The sequence below is a fragment of the Camellia sinensis genome, unplaced genomic scaffold, assembly GCF_055761805.1.
Source record: "Camellia sinensis isolate YWXY unplaced genomic scaffold, ASM5576180v1 Unanchor6, whole genome shotgun sequence".
Classification (NCBI taxonomy): Eukaryota; Viridiplantae; Streptophyta; class Magnoliopsida; order Ericales; family Theaceae; genus Camellia; species Camellia sinensis.
Genome location: NW_028129474.1, coordinates 16,560,161 through 16,580,000, shown reverse-complemented (window position 1 = coordinate 16,580,000; position 19,840 = coordinate 16,560,161).

Here is a 19,840-nt window from a genome sequence, read left to right as displayed (position 1 = left end):
CGGTTAGCGCGAACGCAAATAACAAGCGCAACAGGCAACTTTCGAGGGACATACTTTTCGCAACAAGCTTCCACTAGGAAAGCACAGGCAACTCGTTCGAACGTCAAAGCCAACCAAATGGCAATTACCCGAGGGACATGCTTTTCGCAAGGCAACTTCCACTAGGGAAGCGCAGACAACCCGAAGGCGAGTCGAAGACAACCTAAAGGCGATCACCCGAGGGACATGGAGGAATGCACCAGTGGAGTTCGCTGCACAGGCAGGGATCCGTCCAACTCGCACAAACCGAACACAACTCACGCGCCACGACGTACACTGTGCACCAGCCCCCCAAAACGAATCACCCCCCGAAGGACTAAGAAGCCCGACGAACGCGCGAAAACATTTAGAGAGGCCGAGCAAGCACCGGTTAGCGCGAATGAAAGTAACAAGCGCAACAGGCAACTTTCGAGGGACATACTTTTCGCAACAAGCTTCCACTAGGAAAGCATAGGCAACTCGTTCGAACGTCAAAGCCAACCAAATGGCAATTACCCGAGGGACACGCTTTTCGCAAGGCACCTTCCACTAGGGAAGCGCAGGCAACCCGAAGGCGAGTCGAAGACAACCCGAGGGACATGGAGGAATGCACCAGTGGAGTTCGCTGCACATGCAGGGATCCGTCCAACTCGCACAAACCGAACACAACTCACGCGCCACGACGTACACTGTGCACCAGCCCCCCAAAACGAATCACCCCCCGAAGGACTAAGAAGCCCGACGAACGCGCGAAAACATTTAGAGAGGCCGAGCAAGCACCGGTTAGCGCGAATGCAAATAACAAACGCAACAGGCAAATTTCGAGGGACATACTTTTCGCAACAAGCTTCCACTAGGAAAGCATAGGCAACTCGTTCGAACGTCAAAGCCAACCAAATGGCAATTACCCGAGGGACACGCTTTTCGCAAGGCACCTTCCACTAGGGAAGCGCAAGCAACCCGAAGGCGAGTCGAAGACAACCCGAGGGACATGGAGGAATGCACCAGTGGAGTTCGCTGCACAGGCAGGGATCCGTCCAACTCGCACAAACCGAACACAACTCACGCGCCACGACGTACACTGTGCACCAGCCCCCCAAAACGAATCACCCCCCGAAGGACCAAGAAGCCCGACGAACGCGCGAAAACATTTAGAGAGGCCGAGCAAGCACCGGTTAGCGCGAATGCAAATAACAAACGCAACAGGCAACTTTCGAGGGACATACTTCTCGCAACAAGCTTCCACAAGGAAAGCACAGGCAACTCGTTCGCACGCCAAAGCCAACCAAATGGCAATTTAACCGAGGGACATGCATTTCGCAAGGCAACTTGTACAATTACCCGAGGGACATGGCATGCTTGCCAAGGCCGTGGCTTGGCATGCTTGCCAAGGCCGTGGCTTGGCATGCTTGCCAAGGCCGTGGCATGACATGCTGCTGGCCAAGGCCGGGCATGCCATGCTGCTGGACAAGGCCGTGGCAAGGCATGCTGATGGCCGAGGCCGTGGCAAGGCATGCTGATGGCCGAGGCCGTGGCAAGGCATGCTGCTGGCCAAGGCGTTGGCATGGCATGCTGCTGCTGACCAAGGCTTGGGCTTGCCATGCTGCCGGCCAAGGCCGCGGCATGGCATGCTGCCGGCCAAGGCCGCGGCATGCCATGTTGCTGGCCAAGGCCGTGGCATGGCATGCTGCTGGCCAAGGCCGTGGCATGACATGCTGGCCAAGGCCGGGGCATGGCAAGCTGCTGGCCAAGGTCGTGGCATGGCACGCTGCTGGCCAAGGCCGGGGCATAGCACGCTGCTGGCCATGGCCGTGGCTTGGCAAGGTTGCCAAGGCCGGGGCATGGCGTGCTGCTGGCCAAGGCTTTGGCATGCCATGTTGCTGGCCAAGGCTGTGGCATGGCATGCTGCTGGCCAAGGCTGTGGCATGGCATGCTGCTGGCCAAGGCCGTGGCATGACATGCTGGCCAAGGCCGGGGCATGGCATGCTGCTGGCCAAGGTCGTGGCATGGCATGCTGCTGGCCAAGGCCGTGGCATGACATGCTTGCCAAGGCCAGGGCATGGCATGCTGCTGGCCAAGGCTTTGGCATGCCATGTTGCTGGCCAAGGCTGTGGCATGGCATGCTGCCCTAGGCCAACGTGCCACCGCCACCGCCGCGGGCCGCCACTCGACGCATCCCGTGCTTGGCTATGTAGTTTCGATGCCACAAGCCAATGCCACAAGCCAAGCGATGGCATGTGCCAAGCGCCCGCCTAGGCATAGGCGTGGCCTGTGGCCTAGCCATGCTGGCCAGCCTTAAGGGAGGTGCCCCCCCCTTATAATAGCCTGTTAAGCCCTTTTCAATCTGGCAGGAGGAAACATCAAGCATGTTCGAGGAGTCATAATGGGGTTTTTTTAAAAAGTAATGGTTTTTTGCCAAAACTTTCAACATGAAAGTTGTATGAAATAATTTAATACACCATAAAAAAAATTATAAAAAAATATTTGGCCACCGGAATATTTTATTTTAATTTATTTCAATTTTAATACTTAAAAAATAATAAAAATTACTAAAAATACTCAAAAAATTCTAGAAAAATTCCAACAATTATAAGATGAGGCACTAGTAATTATAGTAATTTTTTTAATTATTTTTTTATTTTTAATTTATTTTATTATAATTTTTATGAGTAAATAAATAATTAAAAAGCCCGACGAACGTGCAAAAACTCTTAGAGAAACCCAGCAAGCATCGGATAGCTCGAATGCAAATAACAAACGCAACAGGCAACTTCCGAGGGACATACTTTTCCCAACAAGCTTCCACTGGGGAAAGCACTAGCAACGTGTTCGCAAGTCAAAGGCAACCAAACCGGCTATTACCCGAGGGACAAGCATTTCGCAGGGCAACATATACGTAAGTCAAAGCCAAACCAAATGGCAATTACACGAGGGACAGGATTGCTTGCCAAGGGCGTGGCATGCGATGTTCTAGCCCAAGGCCAAGGCACGCCACGCTGCGGGACAAGGCCGTGGCAAGACATGCGGCTGGCCTTGGCCTTGGCATGGCATGCCGCCGGCTTTGGCTGGGCTGCGTTGGCCTTGCCATGGAATGTTGCTGGCTTCGGATGGGCTGCCTTGGCCTTGGCCTTGGCCGTGGCATGGCATGCTGCTGGCCTTGGCCTTGGCCTTGGCATGGCATGCTGCTGGCTTTGGCTGGGCTGCCTTGGCCGTGGCATGGCATGCTGCTGGCTTTGGCTGGGCTGCCTTGGCCGTGGCATGGCATGCTGCTGGCCTAGGCCTTGGCATGGCATGCTGCTGGCTTTGGCTGGGCTGCCTTGGCCGTGGCATGGCATGCTGCTGGCCTAGGCCTTGGCATGGCATCCTGCTGGCTTTGGCTGGCAGCCTTGGCCGTGGCATGGCATGCTGCTGGCCTTGGCCTTGGCATGGCATGCTGCTGGCTTTGGCTGGCCTGCCTTGGCCGTGGCATGGCATGCTGCTGGCCTTGGCCTTGGCATGGCATGCTGCTGGCTTTGGCTGGCCTGCCTTGGCCGTGGCATGGCATGCTGCTGGCCTAGGCCTTGGCATGGCATGCTGCTGGCTTTGGCTGGCCTGCCTTGGCCGTGGCATGGCATGCTGCTGGCCTAGGCATGGCATGGCATGCTGCTGGCTTTGGCTGGGCTGCCTTGGCCGTGGCATGGCATGCTGCTGGCCTTGGCCTTGATATGGCATGCTGCTGGCTTTGGCTGGGCTGCCTTGGCCGTGGCATGGCATGCTGCTGGCCTAGGCCTTGGCATGGCATGCTGCTGGCTTTGGCTGGGCTGCCTTGGCCTTGGCATGGCATGCTGCTGGCTTTGGCTGGCCTGCCTTGGCCGTGGCATGGCATGCTGCTGGCCTAGGCCATGGCATGGCATGCTGCTGGCTTTGGCTGGGCTGCCTTGGCCGTGGCATGGCATGCTGCTGCCCTTGGCCTTGATATGGCATGCTGCTGGCTTTGGCTGGGCTGCCTTGGCCGTGGCATGGCATGCTGCTGGCCTAGGCCTTGGCATGGCATGCTGCTGGCTTTGGCTGGCCTGCGTTGGCCGTGGCATGGCATGCTGCTGGCCTAGGCCTTCGCATGGCATGCTGCTGGCTTTGGCTGGGCTGCCTTAGCCGTGGCATGGCATGCTGCTGGCCTTGGCCTTGGCATGGCATGCTGCTGGCCTTGGCCTTGGCATGGCATGCTGCTGGCTTTGGCTGGGCTGCCTTGGCCGTGGCATGGCATGCTGGTGGCCTAGGCCTTGGCATGGCATGCTGCTGGCTTTGGCTGGCCTGCCTTGGCCGTGGCATGGCATGCTGCTGGCCTAAGCCTTGGCATGGCATGCTGCTGGCTTTGGTTGGGCTGCCTTGGCCGTGGCATGGCATGCTGCTGGCCTTGGCCTTGGCATGGCATGCTGCTGGCTTTGGCTGGCCTGCCTTGGCCGTGGCATGGCATGCTGCTGGCCTAGGCCTTGGCATGCAATGCTGCTGGCTTTGGCTGGGCTGCCTTGGCCGTGGCATGGCATGCTGCTGGCCTTGGCCTTGGCATGCCATGTTGTTGGCTTTGGCTGGCCTGCCTTGGCCGTGGCATGGCATGCTGCTGGCCTAGGCCTTGGCATGGCATGCTGCTGGCTTTGGCTGGGCTGCCTTGGCCGTGGCATGGCATGCTGCTGGCCTTGGCCTTGGCATGGCATGCTGCTGGCTTTGGCTGGGCTGCCTTGGCCGTGGCATGGCATGCTGCTGGCCTTGGCCTTGGCATGGCATGCTGCTGGCTTTGGCTGGGCTGCCTTGGCCGTGGCATGGCATGCTGCTGGCCTAGGCCTTGGCATGGCATGCTGCTGGCTTTGGCTGGGCTGCCTTGGCCGTGGCATGGCATGCTGCTGGCCTAGGCCTTGGCATGGTATGCTGCTGGCCTAGGCCTTGGCATGGCATGCTGCTGGCTTTGGCTGGCAGCCTTGGCCGTGGCATGGCATGCTGCTGGCCTTGGCCTTGGCATGGCATGCTGCTGGCCTTGGCCTTGGCATGGCATGCTGCTGGCTTTGGCTGGCCTGCCTTGGCCGTGGCATGGCATGCTGCTGGCCTAGGCCTTGGCATGGCATGCTGCTGGCTTTGGCTGGCCTGCCTTGGCCGTGGCATGGCATGCTGCTGGCCTAGGCATGGCATGGCATGCTGCTGGCTTTGGCTGGGCTGCCTTGGCCGTGGCATGGCATGCTGCTGGCCTTGGCCTTGATATGGCATGCTGCTGGCTTTGGCTGGGCTGCCTTGGCCGTGGCATGGCATGCTGCTGGCCTTGGCCTTGGCATGGCATGCTGCTGGCTTTGGCTGGCCTGCCTTGGCCGTGGCATGGCATGCTGCTGGCCTAGGCCTTGGCATGGCATGCTGCTGGCTTTGGCTGGCCTGTTTTGGCCGTGGCATGGCATGCTGCTGGCCTAGGCCTTGGCATGGCATGCTGCTGGCTTTGGCTGGCCTGCCTTGGCCGTGGCATGGCATGCTGCTGGCCTAGGCCATGGCATGGCATGCTGCTGGCTTTGGCTGGGCTGCCTTGGCCGTGGCATGGCATGCTGCTGGCCTTGGCCTTGATATGGCATGCTGCTGGCTTTGGCTGGGCTGCCTTGGCCGTGGCATGGCATGCTGCTGGCCTAGGCCTTGGCATGGCATGCTGCTGGCTTTGGCTGGCCTGCCTTGGCCGTGGCATGGCATGCTGCTGGCCTTGGCCTTGGCATGGCATGCTGCTGGCTTTGGCTGGCCTGCCTTGGCCGTGGCATGGCATGCTGCTGGCCTAGGCCATGGCATGGCATGCTGCTGGCTTTGGCTGGGCTGCCTTGGCCGTGGCATGGCATGCTGCTGCCCTTGGCCGTGATATGGCATGCTGCTGGCTTTGGCTGGGCTGCCTTGGCCGTGGCATGGCATGCTGCTGGCCTAGGCCTTGGCATGGCATGCTGCTGGCTTTGGCTGGCCTGCCTTGGCCGTGGCATGGCATGCTGCTGGCCTAGGCCTTGGCATGGCATGCTGCTGGCTTTGGCTGGGCTGCCTTGGCCGTGGCATGGCATGCTGCTGGCCTTGGCCTTGGCATGGCATGCTGCTGGCTTTGGCTGGGCTGCCTTGGCCGTGGCATGGCATGCTGGTGGCCTAGGCCTTGGCATGGCATGCTGCTGGCTTTGGCTGGCCTGCCTTGGCCGTGGCATGGCATGCTGCTGGCCTAGGCCTTGGCATGGCATGCTGCTGGCTTTGGTTGGGCTGCCTTGGCCGTGGCATGGCATGCTGCTGGCCTTGGCCTTGGCATGGCATGCTGCTGGCTTTGGCTGGCCTGCCTTGGCCGTGGCATGGCATGCTGCTGGCCTAGGCCTTGGCATGGCATGCTGCTGGCTTTGGCTGGGCTGCCTTGGCCGTGGCATGGCATGCTGCTGGCCTTGGCCTTGGCATGGCATGCTGCTGGCTTTGGCTGGGCTGCCTTGGCCGTGGCATGGCATGCTGCTGGCCATGGCCTTGGCATGGCATGCTGCTGGCTTTGGCTTGCCTGCCTTGGCCGTGGCATGGCATGCTGCTGGCCTAGGCCTTGGCATGGCATGCTGCTGGCTTTGGCTGGGCTGCCTTGGCCGTGGCATGGCATGCTGCTGGCCTTGGCCTTGGCATGGCATGCTGCTGGCTTTGGCTGGGCTGCCTTGGCCGTGGCATGGCATGCTGGTGGCCTAGGCCTTGGCATGGCATGCTGCTGGCTTTGGCTGGCCTGCCTTGGCCGTGGCATGGCATGCTGCTGGCCTAGGCCTTGGCATGGCATGCTGCTGGCTTTGGTTGGGCTGCCTTGGCCGTGGCATGGCATGCTGCTGGCCTTGGCCTTGGCATGGCATGCTGCTGGCTTTGGCTGGCCTGCCTTGGCCTTGGCATGGCATGCTGCTGGCTTTGGCTGGCCTGCCTTGGCCGTGGCATGGCATGCTGCTGGCCTAGGCCTTGGCATGGCATGCTGCTGGCTTTGGCTGGGCTGCCTTGGCCGTGGCATGGCATGCTGCTGGCCTTGGCCTTGGCATGGCATGCTGCTGGCTTTGGCTGGGCTGCCTTGGCCGTGGCATGGCATGCTGCTGGCCATGGCCTTGGCATGGCATGCTGCTGGCTTTGGCTTGCCTGCCTTGGCCGTGGCATGGCATGCTGCTGGCCTAGGCCTTGGCATGGCATGCTGCTGGCTTTGGCTGGGCTGCCTTAGCCGTGGCATGGCATGCTGCTGGCCTTGGCCTTGGCATGGCATGCTGCTGGCTTTGGCTGGCCTGCCTTGGCCGTGGCATGGCATGCTGCTGGCCTAGGCCTTGGCATGGCATGCTGCTGGCTTTGGCTGGGCTGCCTTGGCCGTGGCATGGCATGCTGCTGGCCTTGGCCTTGGCATGGCATGCTGCTGGCTTTGGCTTGCCTGCCTTGGCCGTGGCATGGCATGCTGCTGGCCTAGGCCTTGGCATGGCATGCTGCTGGCTTTGGCTGGGCTGCCTTGGCCGTGGCATGGCATGCTGCTGGCCTTGGCCTTGGCTTGGCATGCTGCTGGCTTTGGCTGGGCTGCCTTGGCCGTGGCATGGCATGCTGCTGGCCTTGGCCTTGGCATGGCATGCTGCTGGCTTTGGCTGGGCTGCCTTGGCCGTGGCATGGCATGCTGCTGGCCATGGCCTTGGCATGGCATGCTGCTGGCTTTGGCTTGCCTGCCTTGGCCGTGGCATGGCATGCTGCTGGCCTAGGCCTTGGCATGGCATGCTGCTGGCTTTGGATGGGCTGCCTTGGCCGTGGCATGGCATGCTGCTGGCCTTGGCCTTGGCATGGCATGCTGCTGGCTTTGGCTGGGCTGCCTTGGCCGTGGCATGGCATGCTGGTGGCCTAGGCCTTGGCATGGCATGCTGCTGGCTTTGGCTGGCCTGCCTTGGCCGTGGCATGGCATGCTGCTGGCCTAGGCCTTGGCATGGCATGCTGCTGGCTTTGGTTGGGCTGCCTTGGCCGTGGCATGGCATGCTGCTGGCCTTGGCCTTGGCATGGCATGCTGCTGGCTTTGGCTGGCCTGCCTTGGCCGTGGCATGGCATGCTGCTGGCCTAGGCCTTGGCATGGCATGCTGCTGGCTTTGGCTGGGCTGCCTTGGCCGTGGCATGGCATGCTGCTGGCCTTGGCCTTGGCATGGCATGCTGCTGGCTTTGGCTGGGCTGCCTTGGCCGTGGCATGGCATGCTGCTGGCCATGGCCTTGGCATGGCATGCTGCTGGCTTTGGCTTGCCTGCCTTGGCCGTGGCATGGCATGCTGCTGGCCTAGGCCTTGGCATGGCATGCTGCTGGCTTTGGCTGGGCTGCCTTGGCCGTGGCATGGCATGCTGCTGGCCTTGGCCTTGGCATGGCATGCTGCTGGCTTTGGCTGGCCTGCCTTGGCCGTGGCATGGCATGCTGCTGGCCTAGGCCTTGGCATGGCATGCTGCTGGCTTTGGCTGGGCTGCCTTGGCCGTGGCATGGCATGCTGCTGGCCTTGGCCTTGGCATGGCATGCTGCTGGCTTTGGCTTGCCTGCCTTGGCCGTGGCATGGCATGCTGCTGGCCTAGGCCTTGGCATGGCATGCTGCTGGCTTTGGCTGGGCTGCCTTGGCCGTGGCATGGCATGCTGCTGGCCTTGGCCTTGGCTTGGCATGCTGCTGGCTTTGGCTGGGCTGCCTTGGCCGTGGCATGGCATGCTGCTGGCCTTGGCCTTGGCATGGCATGCTGCTGGCTTTGGCTGGGCTGCCTTGGCCGTGGCATGGCATGCTGCTGGCCATGGCCTTGGCATGGCATGCTGCTGGCTTTGGCTTGCCTGCCTTGGCCGTGGCATGGCATGCTGCTGGCCTAGGCCTTGGCATGGCATGCTGCTGGCTTTGGCTGGGCTGCCTTGGCCGTGGCATGGCATGCTGCTGGCCTTGGCCTTGGCATGGCATGCTGCTGGCTTTGGCTGGGCTGCCTTGGCCGTGGCATGGCATGCTGGTGGCCTAGGCCTTGGCATGGCATGCTGCTGGCTTTGGCTGGCCTGCCTTGGCCGTGGCATGGCATGCTGCTGGCCTAGGCCTTGGCATGGCATGCTGCTGGCTTTGGTTGGGCTGCCTTGGCCGTGGCATGGCATGCTGCTGGCCTTGGCCTTGGCATGGCATGCTGCTGGCTTTGGCTGGCCTGCCTTGGCCGTGGCATGGCATGCTGCTGGCCTAGGCCTTGGCATGGCATGCTGCTGGCTTTGGCTGGGCTGCCTTGGCCGTGGCATGGCATGCTGCTGGCCTTGGCCTTGGCATGGCATGCTGCTGGCTTTGGCTGGGCTGCCTTGGCCGTGGCATGGCATGCTGCTGGCCATGGCCTTGGCATGGCATGCTGCTGGCTTTGGCTTGCCTGCCTTGGCCGTGGCATGGCATGCTGCTGGCCTAGGCCTTGGCATGGCATGCTGCTGGCTTTGGCTGGGCTGCCTTGGCCGTGGCATGGCATGCTGCTGGCCTTGGCCTTGGCATGGCATGCTGCTGGCTTTGGCTGGCCTGCCTTGGCCGTGGCATGGCATGCTGCTGGCCTAGGCCTTGGCATGGCATGCTGCTGGCTTTGGCTGGGCTGCCTTGGCCGTGGCATGGCATGCTGCTGGCCTTGGCCTTGGCATGGCATGCTGCTGGCTTTGGCTTGCCTGCCTTGGCCGTGGCATGGCATGCTGCTGGCCTAGGCCTTGGCATGGCATGCTGCTGGCTTTGGCTGGGCTGCCTTGGCCGTGGCATGGCATGCTGCTGGCCTTGGCCTTGGCATGGCATGCTGCTGGCTTTGGCTGGGCTGCCTTGGCCGTGGCATGGCATGCTGGTGGCCTAGGCCTTGGCATGGCATGCTGCTGGCTTTGGCTGGCCTGCCTTGTGTCACGACCCGCCAACGTGACCAGGCCAAAGTATCCAACAAGAGGAAATCTCAAGAAAAAGAGACTACTGAAATGGCTTGGAAGCTCCTGGAAGACTTGAGAAAGTATGAAGACCAGGAAGGATGCTAGAGGGTTCTGGAACTCTCTAGAATAAAGGCTATAGGAGAATTGCCTAGAAGTCTCTAGAATAATATAAAGCATTGTATGTATGTTCTAGAATAGGGTCTTTGTAAGGATGAGGGAAGGATCTAGAATCCCCTCCATCCATATAGTTCTAGAATAGTCTATTAGATGTAATAGGTGGAAGTGTCTAGAACACTCTCCACCATAGTAGTTCTAGAATATTCTCTGTAAGGTTATATAAAGGGGAGGCCCTCATTTGGCCAACCCAACACCCAACAACCAAGTATTGTAAGCTTTCTCTAGTGTAATACAAAGCTAATATTCTCCAAGTCTCTCTTGTGTGTGTACAATCCCCTAGCTCCCTTCCACAAAAGGCTTACTTAGGTGCAAGCAAGGCGTGCTATAAGCATCTAAGGCCGCACGGTTGGCTTGGAAAGACTGAGGGTTGGTTCAGAAATTCCAAGGCCGTGACAGTTGGTATCAGAGCGGGTTGCGAAGGCGTCGTGACTTGAGGAAGGAAGGGCACTATGTCGGGAGTAACTCACACGGAGGAACACCGCGGAGGGGAGATTGCTGCTAACTTGGGCAAATGGGCAATGCGGGTTAAGGATATGAAGCCAAGGGATAACTGCTTTCTTTGCGATGAGCTACATTGGGCAAGGGATTGTCCTAAGAGGAAGAGTCTCATTGCAAAGCTGGAGGAGCAAGAAAGGGAAGAGCAGTCTTGCACGGGATCTCTGCAGCTGCTTGAAGCGAAGCCTACTGCATCAACCCAAGGGGATAAGGGTTTGATGTACGTAGAGGGCAAGGACGATGGGGAGGCAACCCAAGTCATGGTCGACACCGAGGCATCGCACCACTTCATCAATGCGGAAGAGGCCAAGCGGGTTGATCCGAACCTTGACGGGGGTCAAGGATTGATGAAGGTGGAAAACACCAAGGTAAAGTCCGTGGAGGGCTTGGCTCAAGGGGTTGAGTTGCACCTTGGTGAGTGGCGCGAAGAAGTCAATAACCATGGCGTGGTGTTGGAGATCGAATTACCGCGAAAGTTGAACATGGCGATGTTGCCTCGCGACAACACTTGGTGCATTATGGACGGGGGTCCTTACATGGTGCCAACGGTGGAGAAAGGAAAACCAAGAAGGCGCAAGTCAAGGAGAGAACCTGCGACTTCAAAGAAGGAGACGCGACGAGGGCGTCGCGAGCATAGGTGGGGGAGAATGTCACGACCCGCCAACGTGACCAGGCCAAAGTATCCAACAAGAGGAAATCTCAAGAAAAAGAGACTACTGAAATGGCTTGGAAGCTCCTGGAAGACTTGAGAAAGTATGAAGACCAGGAAGGATGCTAGAGGGTTCTGGAACTCTCTAGAATAAAGGCTATAGGAGAATTGCCTAGAAGTCTCTAGAATAATATAAAGCATTGTATGTATGTTCTAGAATAGGGTCTTTGTAAGGATGAGGGAAGGATCTAGAATCCCCTCCATCCATATAGTTCTAGAATAGTCTATTAGATGTAATAGGTGGAAGTGTCTAGAACACTCTCCACCATAGTAGTTCTAGAATATTCTCTGTAAGGTTATATAAAGGGGAGGCCCTCATTTGGCCAACCCAACACCCAACAACCAAGTATTGTAAGCTTTCTCTAGTGTAATACAAAGCTAATATTCTCCAAGTCTCTCTTGTGTGTGTACAATCCCCTAGCTCCCTTCCACAAAAGGCTTACTTAGGTGCAAGCAAGGCGTGCTATAAGCATCTAAGGCCGCACGGTTGGCTTGGAAAGACTGAGGGTTGGTTCAGAAATTCCAAGGCCGTGACACTTGGCCGTGGCATGGCATGCTGCTGGCCTAGGCCTTGGCATGGCATGCTGCTGGGTTTGGTTGGGCTGCCTTGGCCGTGGCATGGCATGCTGCTGGCCTTGGCCTTGGCATGGCATGCTGCTGGCTTTGGCTGGCCTGCCTTGGCCGTGGCATGGCATGCTGCTGGCCTAGGCCTTGGCATGGCATGCTGCTGGCTTTGGCTGGGCTGCCTTGGCCGTGGCATGGCATGCTGCTGGCCTTGGCCTTGGCATGGCATGCTGCTGGCTTTGGCTGGGCTGCCTTGGCCGTGGCATGGCATGCTGCTGGCCATGGCCTTGGCATGGCATGCTGCTGGCTTTGGCTTGCCTGCCTTGGCCGTGGCATGGCATGCTGCTGGCCTAGGCCTTGGCATGGCATGCTGCTGGCTTTGGCTGGGCTGCCTTGGCCGTGGCATGGCATGCTGCTGGCCTTGGCCTTGGCATGGCATGCTGCTGGCTTTGGCTGGGCTGCCTTGGCCGTGGCATGGCATGCTGGTGGCCTAGGCCTTGGCATGGCATGCTGCTGGCTTTGGCTGGCCTGCCTTGGCCGTGGCATGGCATGCTGCTGGCCTAGGCCTTGGCATGGCATGCTGCTGGCTTTGGTTGGGCTGCCTTGGCCGTGGCATGGCATGCTGCTGGCCTTGGCCTTGGCATGGCATGCTGCTGGCTTTGGCTGGCCTGCCTTGGCCGTGGCATGGCATGCTGCTGGCCTAGGCCTTGGCATGGCATGCTGCTGGCTTTGGCTGGGCTGCCTTGGCCGTGGCATGGCATGCTGCTGGCCTTGGCCTTGGCATGGCATGCTGCTGGCTTTGGCTGGGCTGCCTTGGCCGTGGCATGGCATGCTGCTGGCCATGGCCTTGGCATGGCATGCTGCTGGCTTTGGCTTGCCTGCCTTGGCCGTGGCATGGCATGCTGCTGGCCTAGGCCTTGGCATGGCATGCTGCTGGCTTTGGCTGGGCTGCCTTGGCCGTGGCATGGCATGCTGCTGGCCTTGGCCTTGGCATGGCATGCTGCTGGCTTTGGCTGGCCTGCCTTGGCCGTGGCATGGCATGCTGCTGGCCTAGGCCTTGGCATGGCATGCTGCTGGCTTTGGCTGGGCTGCCTTGGCCGTGGCATGGCATGCTGCTGGCCTTGGCCTTGGCATGGCATGCTGCTGGCTTTGGCTTGCCTGCCTTGGCCGTGGCATGGCATGCTGCTGGCCTAGGCCTTGGCATGGCATGCTGCTGGCTTTGGCTGGGCTGCCTTGGCCGTGGCATGGCATGCTGCTGGCCTTGGCCTTGGCATGGCATGCTGCTGGCTTTGGCTGGGCTGCCTTGGCCGTGGCATGGCATGCTGGTGGCCTAGGCCTTGGCATGGCATGCTGCTGGCTTTGGCTGGCCTGCCTTGGCCGTGGCATGGCATGCTGCTGGCCTAGGCCTTGGCATGGCATGCTGCTGGGTTTGGTTGGGCTGCCTTGGCCGTGGCATGGCATGCTGCTGGCCTTGGCCTTGGCATGGCATGCTGCTGGCTTTGGCTGGCCTGCCTTGGCCGTGGCATGGCATGCTGCTGGCCTAGGCCTTGGCATGGCATGCTGCTGGCTTTGGCTGGGCTGCCTTGGCCGTGGCATGGCATGCTGCTGGCCTTGGCCTTGGCATGGCATGCTGCTGGCTTTGGCTGGGCTGCCTTGGCCGTGGCATGGCATGCTGCTGGCCATGGCCTTGGCATGGCATGCTGCTGGCTTTGGCTTGCCTGCCTTGGCCGTGGCATGGCATGCTGCTGGCCTAGGCCTTGGCATGGCATGCTGCTGGCTTTGGCTGGGCTGCCTTGGCCGTGGCATGGCATGCTGCTGGCCTTGGCCTTGGCATGGCATGCTGCTGGCTTTGGCTGGCCTGCCTTGGCCGTGGCATGGCATGCTGCTGGCCTAGGCCTTGGCATGGCATGCTGCTGGCTTTGGCTGGGCTGCCTTGGCCGTGGCATGGCATGCTGCTGGCCTTGGCCTTGGCATGGCATGCTGCTGGCTTTGGCTTGCCTGCCTTGGCCGTGGCATGGCATGCTGCTGGCCTAGGCCTTGGCATGGCATGCTGCTGGCTTTGGCTGGGCTGCCTTGGCCGTGGCATGGCATGCTGCTGGCCTTGGCCTTGGCTTGGCATGCTGCTGGCTTTGGCTGGGCTGCCTTGGCCGTGGCATGGCATGCTGCTGGCCTTGGCCTTGGCATGGCATGCTGCTGGCTTTGGCTGGCCTGCCTTGGCCGTGGCATGGCATGCTGCTGGCCTTGGCATGGCATGCTGCTGGCTTTGGCTGGGCTGCCTTCGCCGTGGCATGCCATGCTGGTGGCCTTGGCCTTGGGGCTGGGCTGCCTTGGCTGCGGTTCTTATCACTAGACGTGCGTTGCGTGCGAAGGCGTGCAAAGGCGTGCGCGACCATGCGCGCAACACGCGCACCGTGGTCAAAAGACCACGCGCGCGGTATTCGCACAGGCCACGCTGCCCACGCCGCGGGCATGCCAGGCCGCCCAGGCCGTGCGCATGCCATGCCGTGCTGCCCAGGCCGGCTGCATGCCAGGCCGCCCAGGCCGTGCGCATGCCATGCCGTGCTGCCCACGCCGCGGGCATGCCAGGCCGGCTGCATGCCAGGCCGCCCAGGCCGTGCGCATGCCATGCCGTGCTGCCCACGCCGCGGGCATGCCAGGCCGGCTGCATGCCAGGCCGCCCAGGCCGTGCGCATGCCATGCCGTGCTGCCCATGCCGCGCGCATGCCAGGCCGCCCACGCCCGCGCGCATGCCACGCCATGCTGCCCAAGGCCGCGCCCAGGCCGCGCAAGGCCGCGCCCAGGCCGCCCAAGGCCGCGCCCAGGCCGCGCAAGGCCGCCCAAGGCCGCGGTCCAGGCCGCCCAAGGCCGCGGCCGAGCCGCCCCAGGCCGCAGCCCAGGCCGCGGTCGAGCCGCAGTGCATGTAACCCAAGGCCGCAGCCCAGGCCGCGCCCAACATGGGGCGTACCTGCCACTGCCTTGCCCTGGGCAAGGGAGGTGCCCCCCCCTTATAATAGCCTGTTAAGCCCTTTTCAATCTGGCAGGAGGAAACATGAAGCATGTTCGAGGAGTCATAATGGAGTTTTTTTAAAAAGTAATGGTTTTTTGCCAAAACTTTCAACATGAAAGTTGTAGGAAATAATTTAATACACCATAAAAAAAATTAAAAAAAATATTTTTTTACAGAAAATATTTTATTTTAATTTATTTCGATATTAATACTTAAAAAATAATAAAAATTAATAAAAATAGTCAAAAAATTATGGAAAAATTCCCATAATTAAAGGATGATTCACTAGTAATTATAGAAATTATTAAATTATTTTTTTCATTTTTTTTATTTTATTTTGATTTTTTTATGCCAAATAAGGGCTTTAAAAATTCGAAAAGCTCCAGAAAAATTGCAAAAAAATAGGGAATGACATTTAAAATTGATTGTAGTGCATTTTTAATTGTGTTGCACGGTTTGGGTAAGATTATAAAAGAATCATGTTCAAAAAGATCGATCGAGGCGGTGGCACGCCATGGCCTTGGCCTTGGCCTTGGCCTTTGCCCGCGGCCTTGGCCTTTGCCTTGGCCTTGGCCATGCCTTGCACAGGGACTTGGCCTTGCCCACTGCCTTGGCCTTGGCTTTGGCCTTGGCCTTGGCATGGCATGGCATGCTCGCCGAGGCCGTGGCATGCCTTGCTGCTAGCCAAGGCCGTGGCGTGGCATGCTCGCCCAGCCCGTGGCATGCCGTGCTCGCCCAGCCCGTGGCACGCCATGTTGGCCCAAGGCATTGGCATGGCATGCCGGCCAAGGCATGCTGGCCAACGCTGCACAAGGCGGTGCCATGGCATGGCATGCTGACCAAGACCGTGCCATGGCATGCTGGGCGAGGCCGGGGCATGGCATGCTGGCCGAGGCCGTGGCTTGCCATGCCGCCACGGCCGTGGCATGCCGGGCAACGGACCGGCATGGCCCAGCCCGTGGCACGCCATGTTGGCCCAAGGCATTGGCATGGCATGCCGGCCAAGGCATGCTGGCCAACGCTGCGGCACGGCGTGCTGCACAAGGCGGTGCCATGGCATGGCATGCTGACCAAGACAGTGCCATGGCATGCTGGCCGAGGCCGTGGCATGGCATGCTGGCCGAGGCCGTGGCTTGCCATGCCGCCACGGCCGTGGCATGCTGGGCAACGGACCGGCATGGCATGCTGGCCGTGGCGGTGGCACGACATGCTGGCCAAGGCAGTGGCATGGCATGTAGGCCAAGGCTAAGGCATGGCACGCTGTGGCATGGCACGCTGGCCAAGGCAGTCGCAAGGCATGCGGGCCGAGGCCGCGGCACGGCCCGCTGGGCAACGCGGTGGCATGGCATGCTGGGCAACGCCGTGGCAAGGCATGCGGGCCGAGGCCTTGGCATGGCATGCTGGCCGAGGCCGTGGCATGGCATGCGGGCCGAGGCCGTGGCATGGCATGGCATGCGGGCCGAGGCCGTGGCATGGCATGCGGGCCGAGGCCGTGGCGTGGCATGGCATGGCATGTTGGGCAACGCCGTGGCAAGACATGCGGGCCGAGGCCGTGGCATGGCATGTTGGGCAACGCCCTGGCAAGCCATGCGGGCCGAGGCCGTGGCGTGGCATGTTGGCCAAGGCTAAGGCATGGCACGCCGGGCAACGCGGTGCATTGGCATGCTGGGCAGCGCGGTGGCAAGGCATGGGGGCCGAGGCCGTGGCATGGCATGTTGGGCAACGCCGTGGCAAGACATGCGGGCCGAGGCCGTGGCATGGCATGCGGGCCGAGGCCGTGGCACGACATGTTGGCCAAGGCTAAGGCATGGCACGCCGGGCAACGCGGTGGCATGGCATGCTGGGCAACGCGGTGGCAAGGCATGCGGGCCGAGGCCGTGGCATGGCATGTTGGGCAACGCCGTAGAAGGGCATGCGGGCCGAGGCCGTGGCATGGCATGCGGGCCGAGGCCGTGGCATGGCATGTTGGGCGACGCCGTAGCAAGGCATGCGGGCCGAGGCCGTGGCATGTCATGCGGGCCGAGGCCGTGGCATGGCATGCGGGCCGAGGCCGTGGCATGGCATGTTGGCCGAGGCCGTGGCAAGGCATGCGGGCCGAGGCCGTGGCATGGCATGTTTGGCAACGCCGTGGCAAGACATGCGGGCCGTGGCATGGCATGGCATGCGGGCCGAGGCCGTGGCACGACATGTTGGCCAAGGCTAAGGCATGGCACGCCGGGCAACGCGGTGGCATGGCACGCCGGGCAACGCGGTGGCAAGGCATGCGGGCCGGGGCCGTGGCATGGCATGTTGGGCGACGCCGTAGCAAGGCATGCGGTCCGAGGCCGTGGCATGTCATGCGGGCCGAGGCCATGGCATGGCATGCGGGCCGAGGCCGTGGCATGGCATGTTGGGCGACGCCGTAGCAAGGCATGCGGGCCGAGGCCGTGGCATGTCATGCGAGCCGAGGCCGTGGCATGGCATGCGGGCCGAGGCCGTGGCATGGCAAGTTGGGCGACGTCGTGGCAAGGCATGCGGGCCGAGGCCGTGGCATGTCACGCGGGCCGAGGCCGTGGCATGGCATGCGGGCAGAGGCCGTGGCATGGCATGTTGGGCGACGCCGTCGCAAGGCATGCGGGCCGAGGCCGTGGCATGGCATGCGGGCCGAGGCCGTGGCATGGCATGTTGGGCGACGCCGTAGCAAGGCATGCGGGCCGAGGCCGTGGCATGTCATGGCATGTTGGGCGACGCCGTAGCAAGGCATGCGGGCCGAGGCCGTGGCATGGCATGTTTGGCAACGCCGTGGCAAGACATGAGGGCCGTGGCATGGCATGGCATGCGGGCCGAGGCCGTGGCACGACATGTTGGCCAAGGCTAAGGCATGGCACGCCGGGCAACGCGGTGGCATGGCATGCGGGCCGGGGCCGTGGCATGGCATGTTGGCCAACGTCGTAGCAAGGCATGCGGGCCGAGGCCGAGGCCGTGGCACGGCATGCGGGCCGAGGCTGTGGCATGGCATGTTGGGCGACGCCGTAGCAAGGCATGCGGTCCGAGGCCGTGGCATGTCATGCGGGCCGAGGCCGTGGCATGGCATGCGGGCCGAGGCCGTGGCATGGCATGTTGGGCGACGCCGTAGCAAGGCATGCGGGCCGAGGCCGTGCCGTGGCATGCGGGCCGAGGCCGTGGCATGGCATGTGGGCCGAGGCCGTGGCATGGCATGTTGGGCGACGCCGTAGCAAGGCATGCGGTCCGAGGCCGTGGCCTGTCATGCGGGCCGAGGCCGTGGCATGGCATGCGGGCCGAGGCCGTGGCATGGCATGCGGGCCGAGGCCGTGGCATGGCATGTTGGGCGACGCCGTAGCATGGCATGCGGGCCGAGGCCGTGGCATGTCATGCGCGCCGAGGCCGTGGCATGGCATGCGGGCCGAGGCCGTGGCATGGCAAGTTGGGCGACGTCGTGGCAAGGCATGCGGGCCGAGGCCGTGGCATGGCATGCGGGCCGAGGCCGTGGCAAGGCATGTTGGGCGACGCCGTAGCAAGGCATGCGGGCCGAGGCCGTGGCATGTCATGCGGGCCGAGGCCGTGGCATGGCATGCGGGCCGAGGCCGTGGCATGGCATGTTGGGCGACGCCGTAGCAAGGCATGCGGGCCGAGGCCGTGCCGTGGCATGCGGGCCGAGGCCGTGGCATGGCATGTTGGGCGACGCCGTAGCAAGGCATGCGGTCCGAGGCCGTGGCATGTCATGCGGGCCGAGGCCGTGGCATGGCATGCGGGCCGAGGCCGTGGCATGGCATGTTGGGCGACGCCGTAGCAAGGCATGCGGTCCGAGGCCGTGGCATGTCATGCGGGCCGAGGCCGTGGCATGGCATGCGGGCCGAGGCCGTGGCATGGCAAGTTGGGCGACGTCGTGGCAAGGCATGCGGGCCGAGGCCGTGGCATGGCATGCGGGCCGAGGCCGTGGCAAGGCATGTTGGGCGACGCCGTCGCAAGGCATGCGGGCCGAGGCCGTGGCATGTCATGCGGGCCGAGGCCGTGGCATGGCATGCGGGCCGAGGCCGTGGCATGGCATGTTGGGCGACGCCGTAGCAAGGCATGCGGTCCGAGGCCGTGGCATGTCATGCGGGCCGAGGCCGTGGCATGGCATGCGGGCCGAGGCCGTGGCATGGCATGCTGGGCGACGCCGTAGCAAGGCATGCGGGCCGAGGCCGTGCCGTGGCGTGCGGGCCGAGGCCGTGGCATGGCATGTTGGGCGACGCCGTAGCAAGGCATGCGGTCCGAGGCCGTGGCATGTCATGCGGGCCGAGGCCGTGGCATGGCATGCGGGCCGAGGCCGTGGCATGGCATGTTGGGCGACGCCGTAGCAAGGCATGCGGGCCGAGGCCGTGCCGTGGCATGCGGGCCGAGGCCGTGGCATGGCATGTTGGGCGACGCCGTAGCAAGGCATGCGGTCCGAGGCCGTGGCATGTCATGCGGGCCGAGGCCGTGGCATGGCATGCGGGCCGAGGCCGTGGCATGGCATGTTGGGCGACGCCGTAGCAAGGCATGCGGGCCGAGGCCGTGGCATGTCATGCGGGCCGAGGCCGTGGCATGGCATGCGGGCCGAGGCCGTGGCATGGCAAGTTGGGCGGCGTCGTGGCAAGGCATGCTGGCCGAGGCCGTGGCATGTCATGCGGGCCGAGGCCGCGGCATGGCATGCGGGCCGAGGCCGTGGCAAGGCATGTTGGGCGACGCCGTAGCAAGGCATGCGGGCCGAGGCCGTGGCATGTCATGCGGGCCGAGGCCGTGGCACGTCATGCGGGCCGAGGCCGTGGCATGGCATGTTTGGCCACGCCGTGGCAAGACATGCGGGCCGTGGCATGGCATGGCATGCGGGCCGAGGCCGTGGCTCGACATGTTGGCCAAGGCTAAGGCATGGCACGCCGGGCAACGCGGTGGCATGGCATGCTGGGCAACGCGGTGGCAAGGCATGCGGGCCGAGGCCGTGGCATGGCATGTTGGGCAACGCCGCAGCA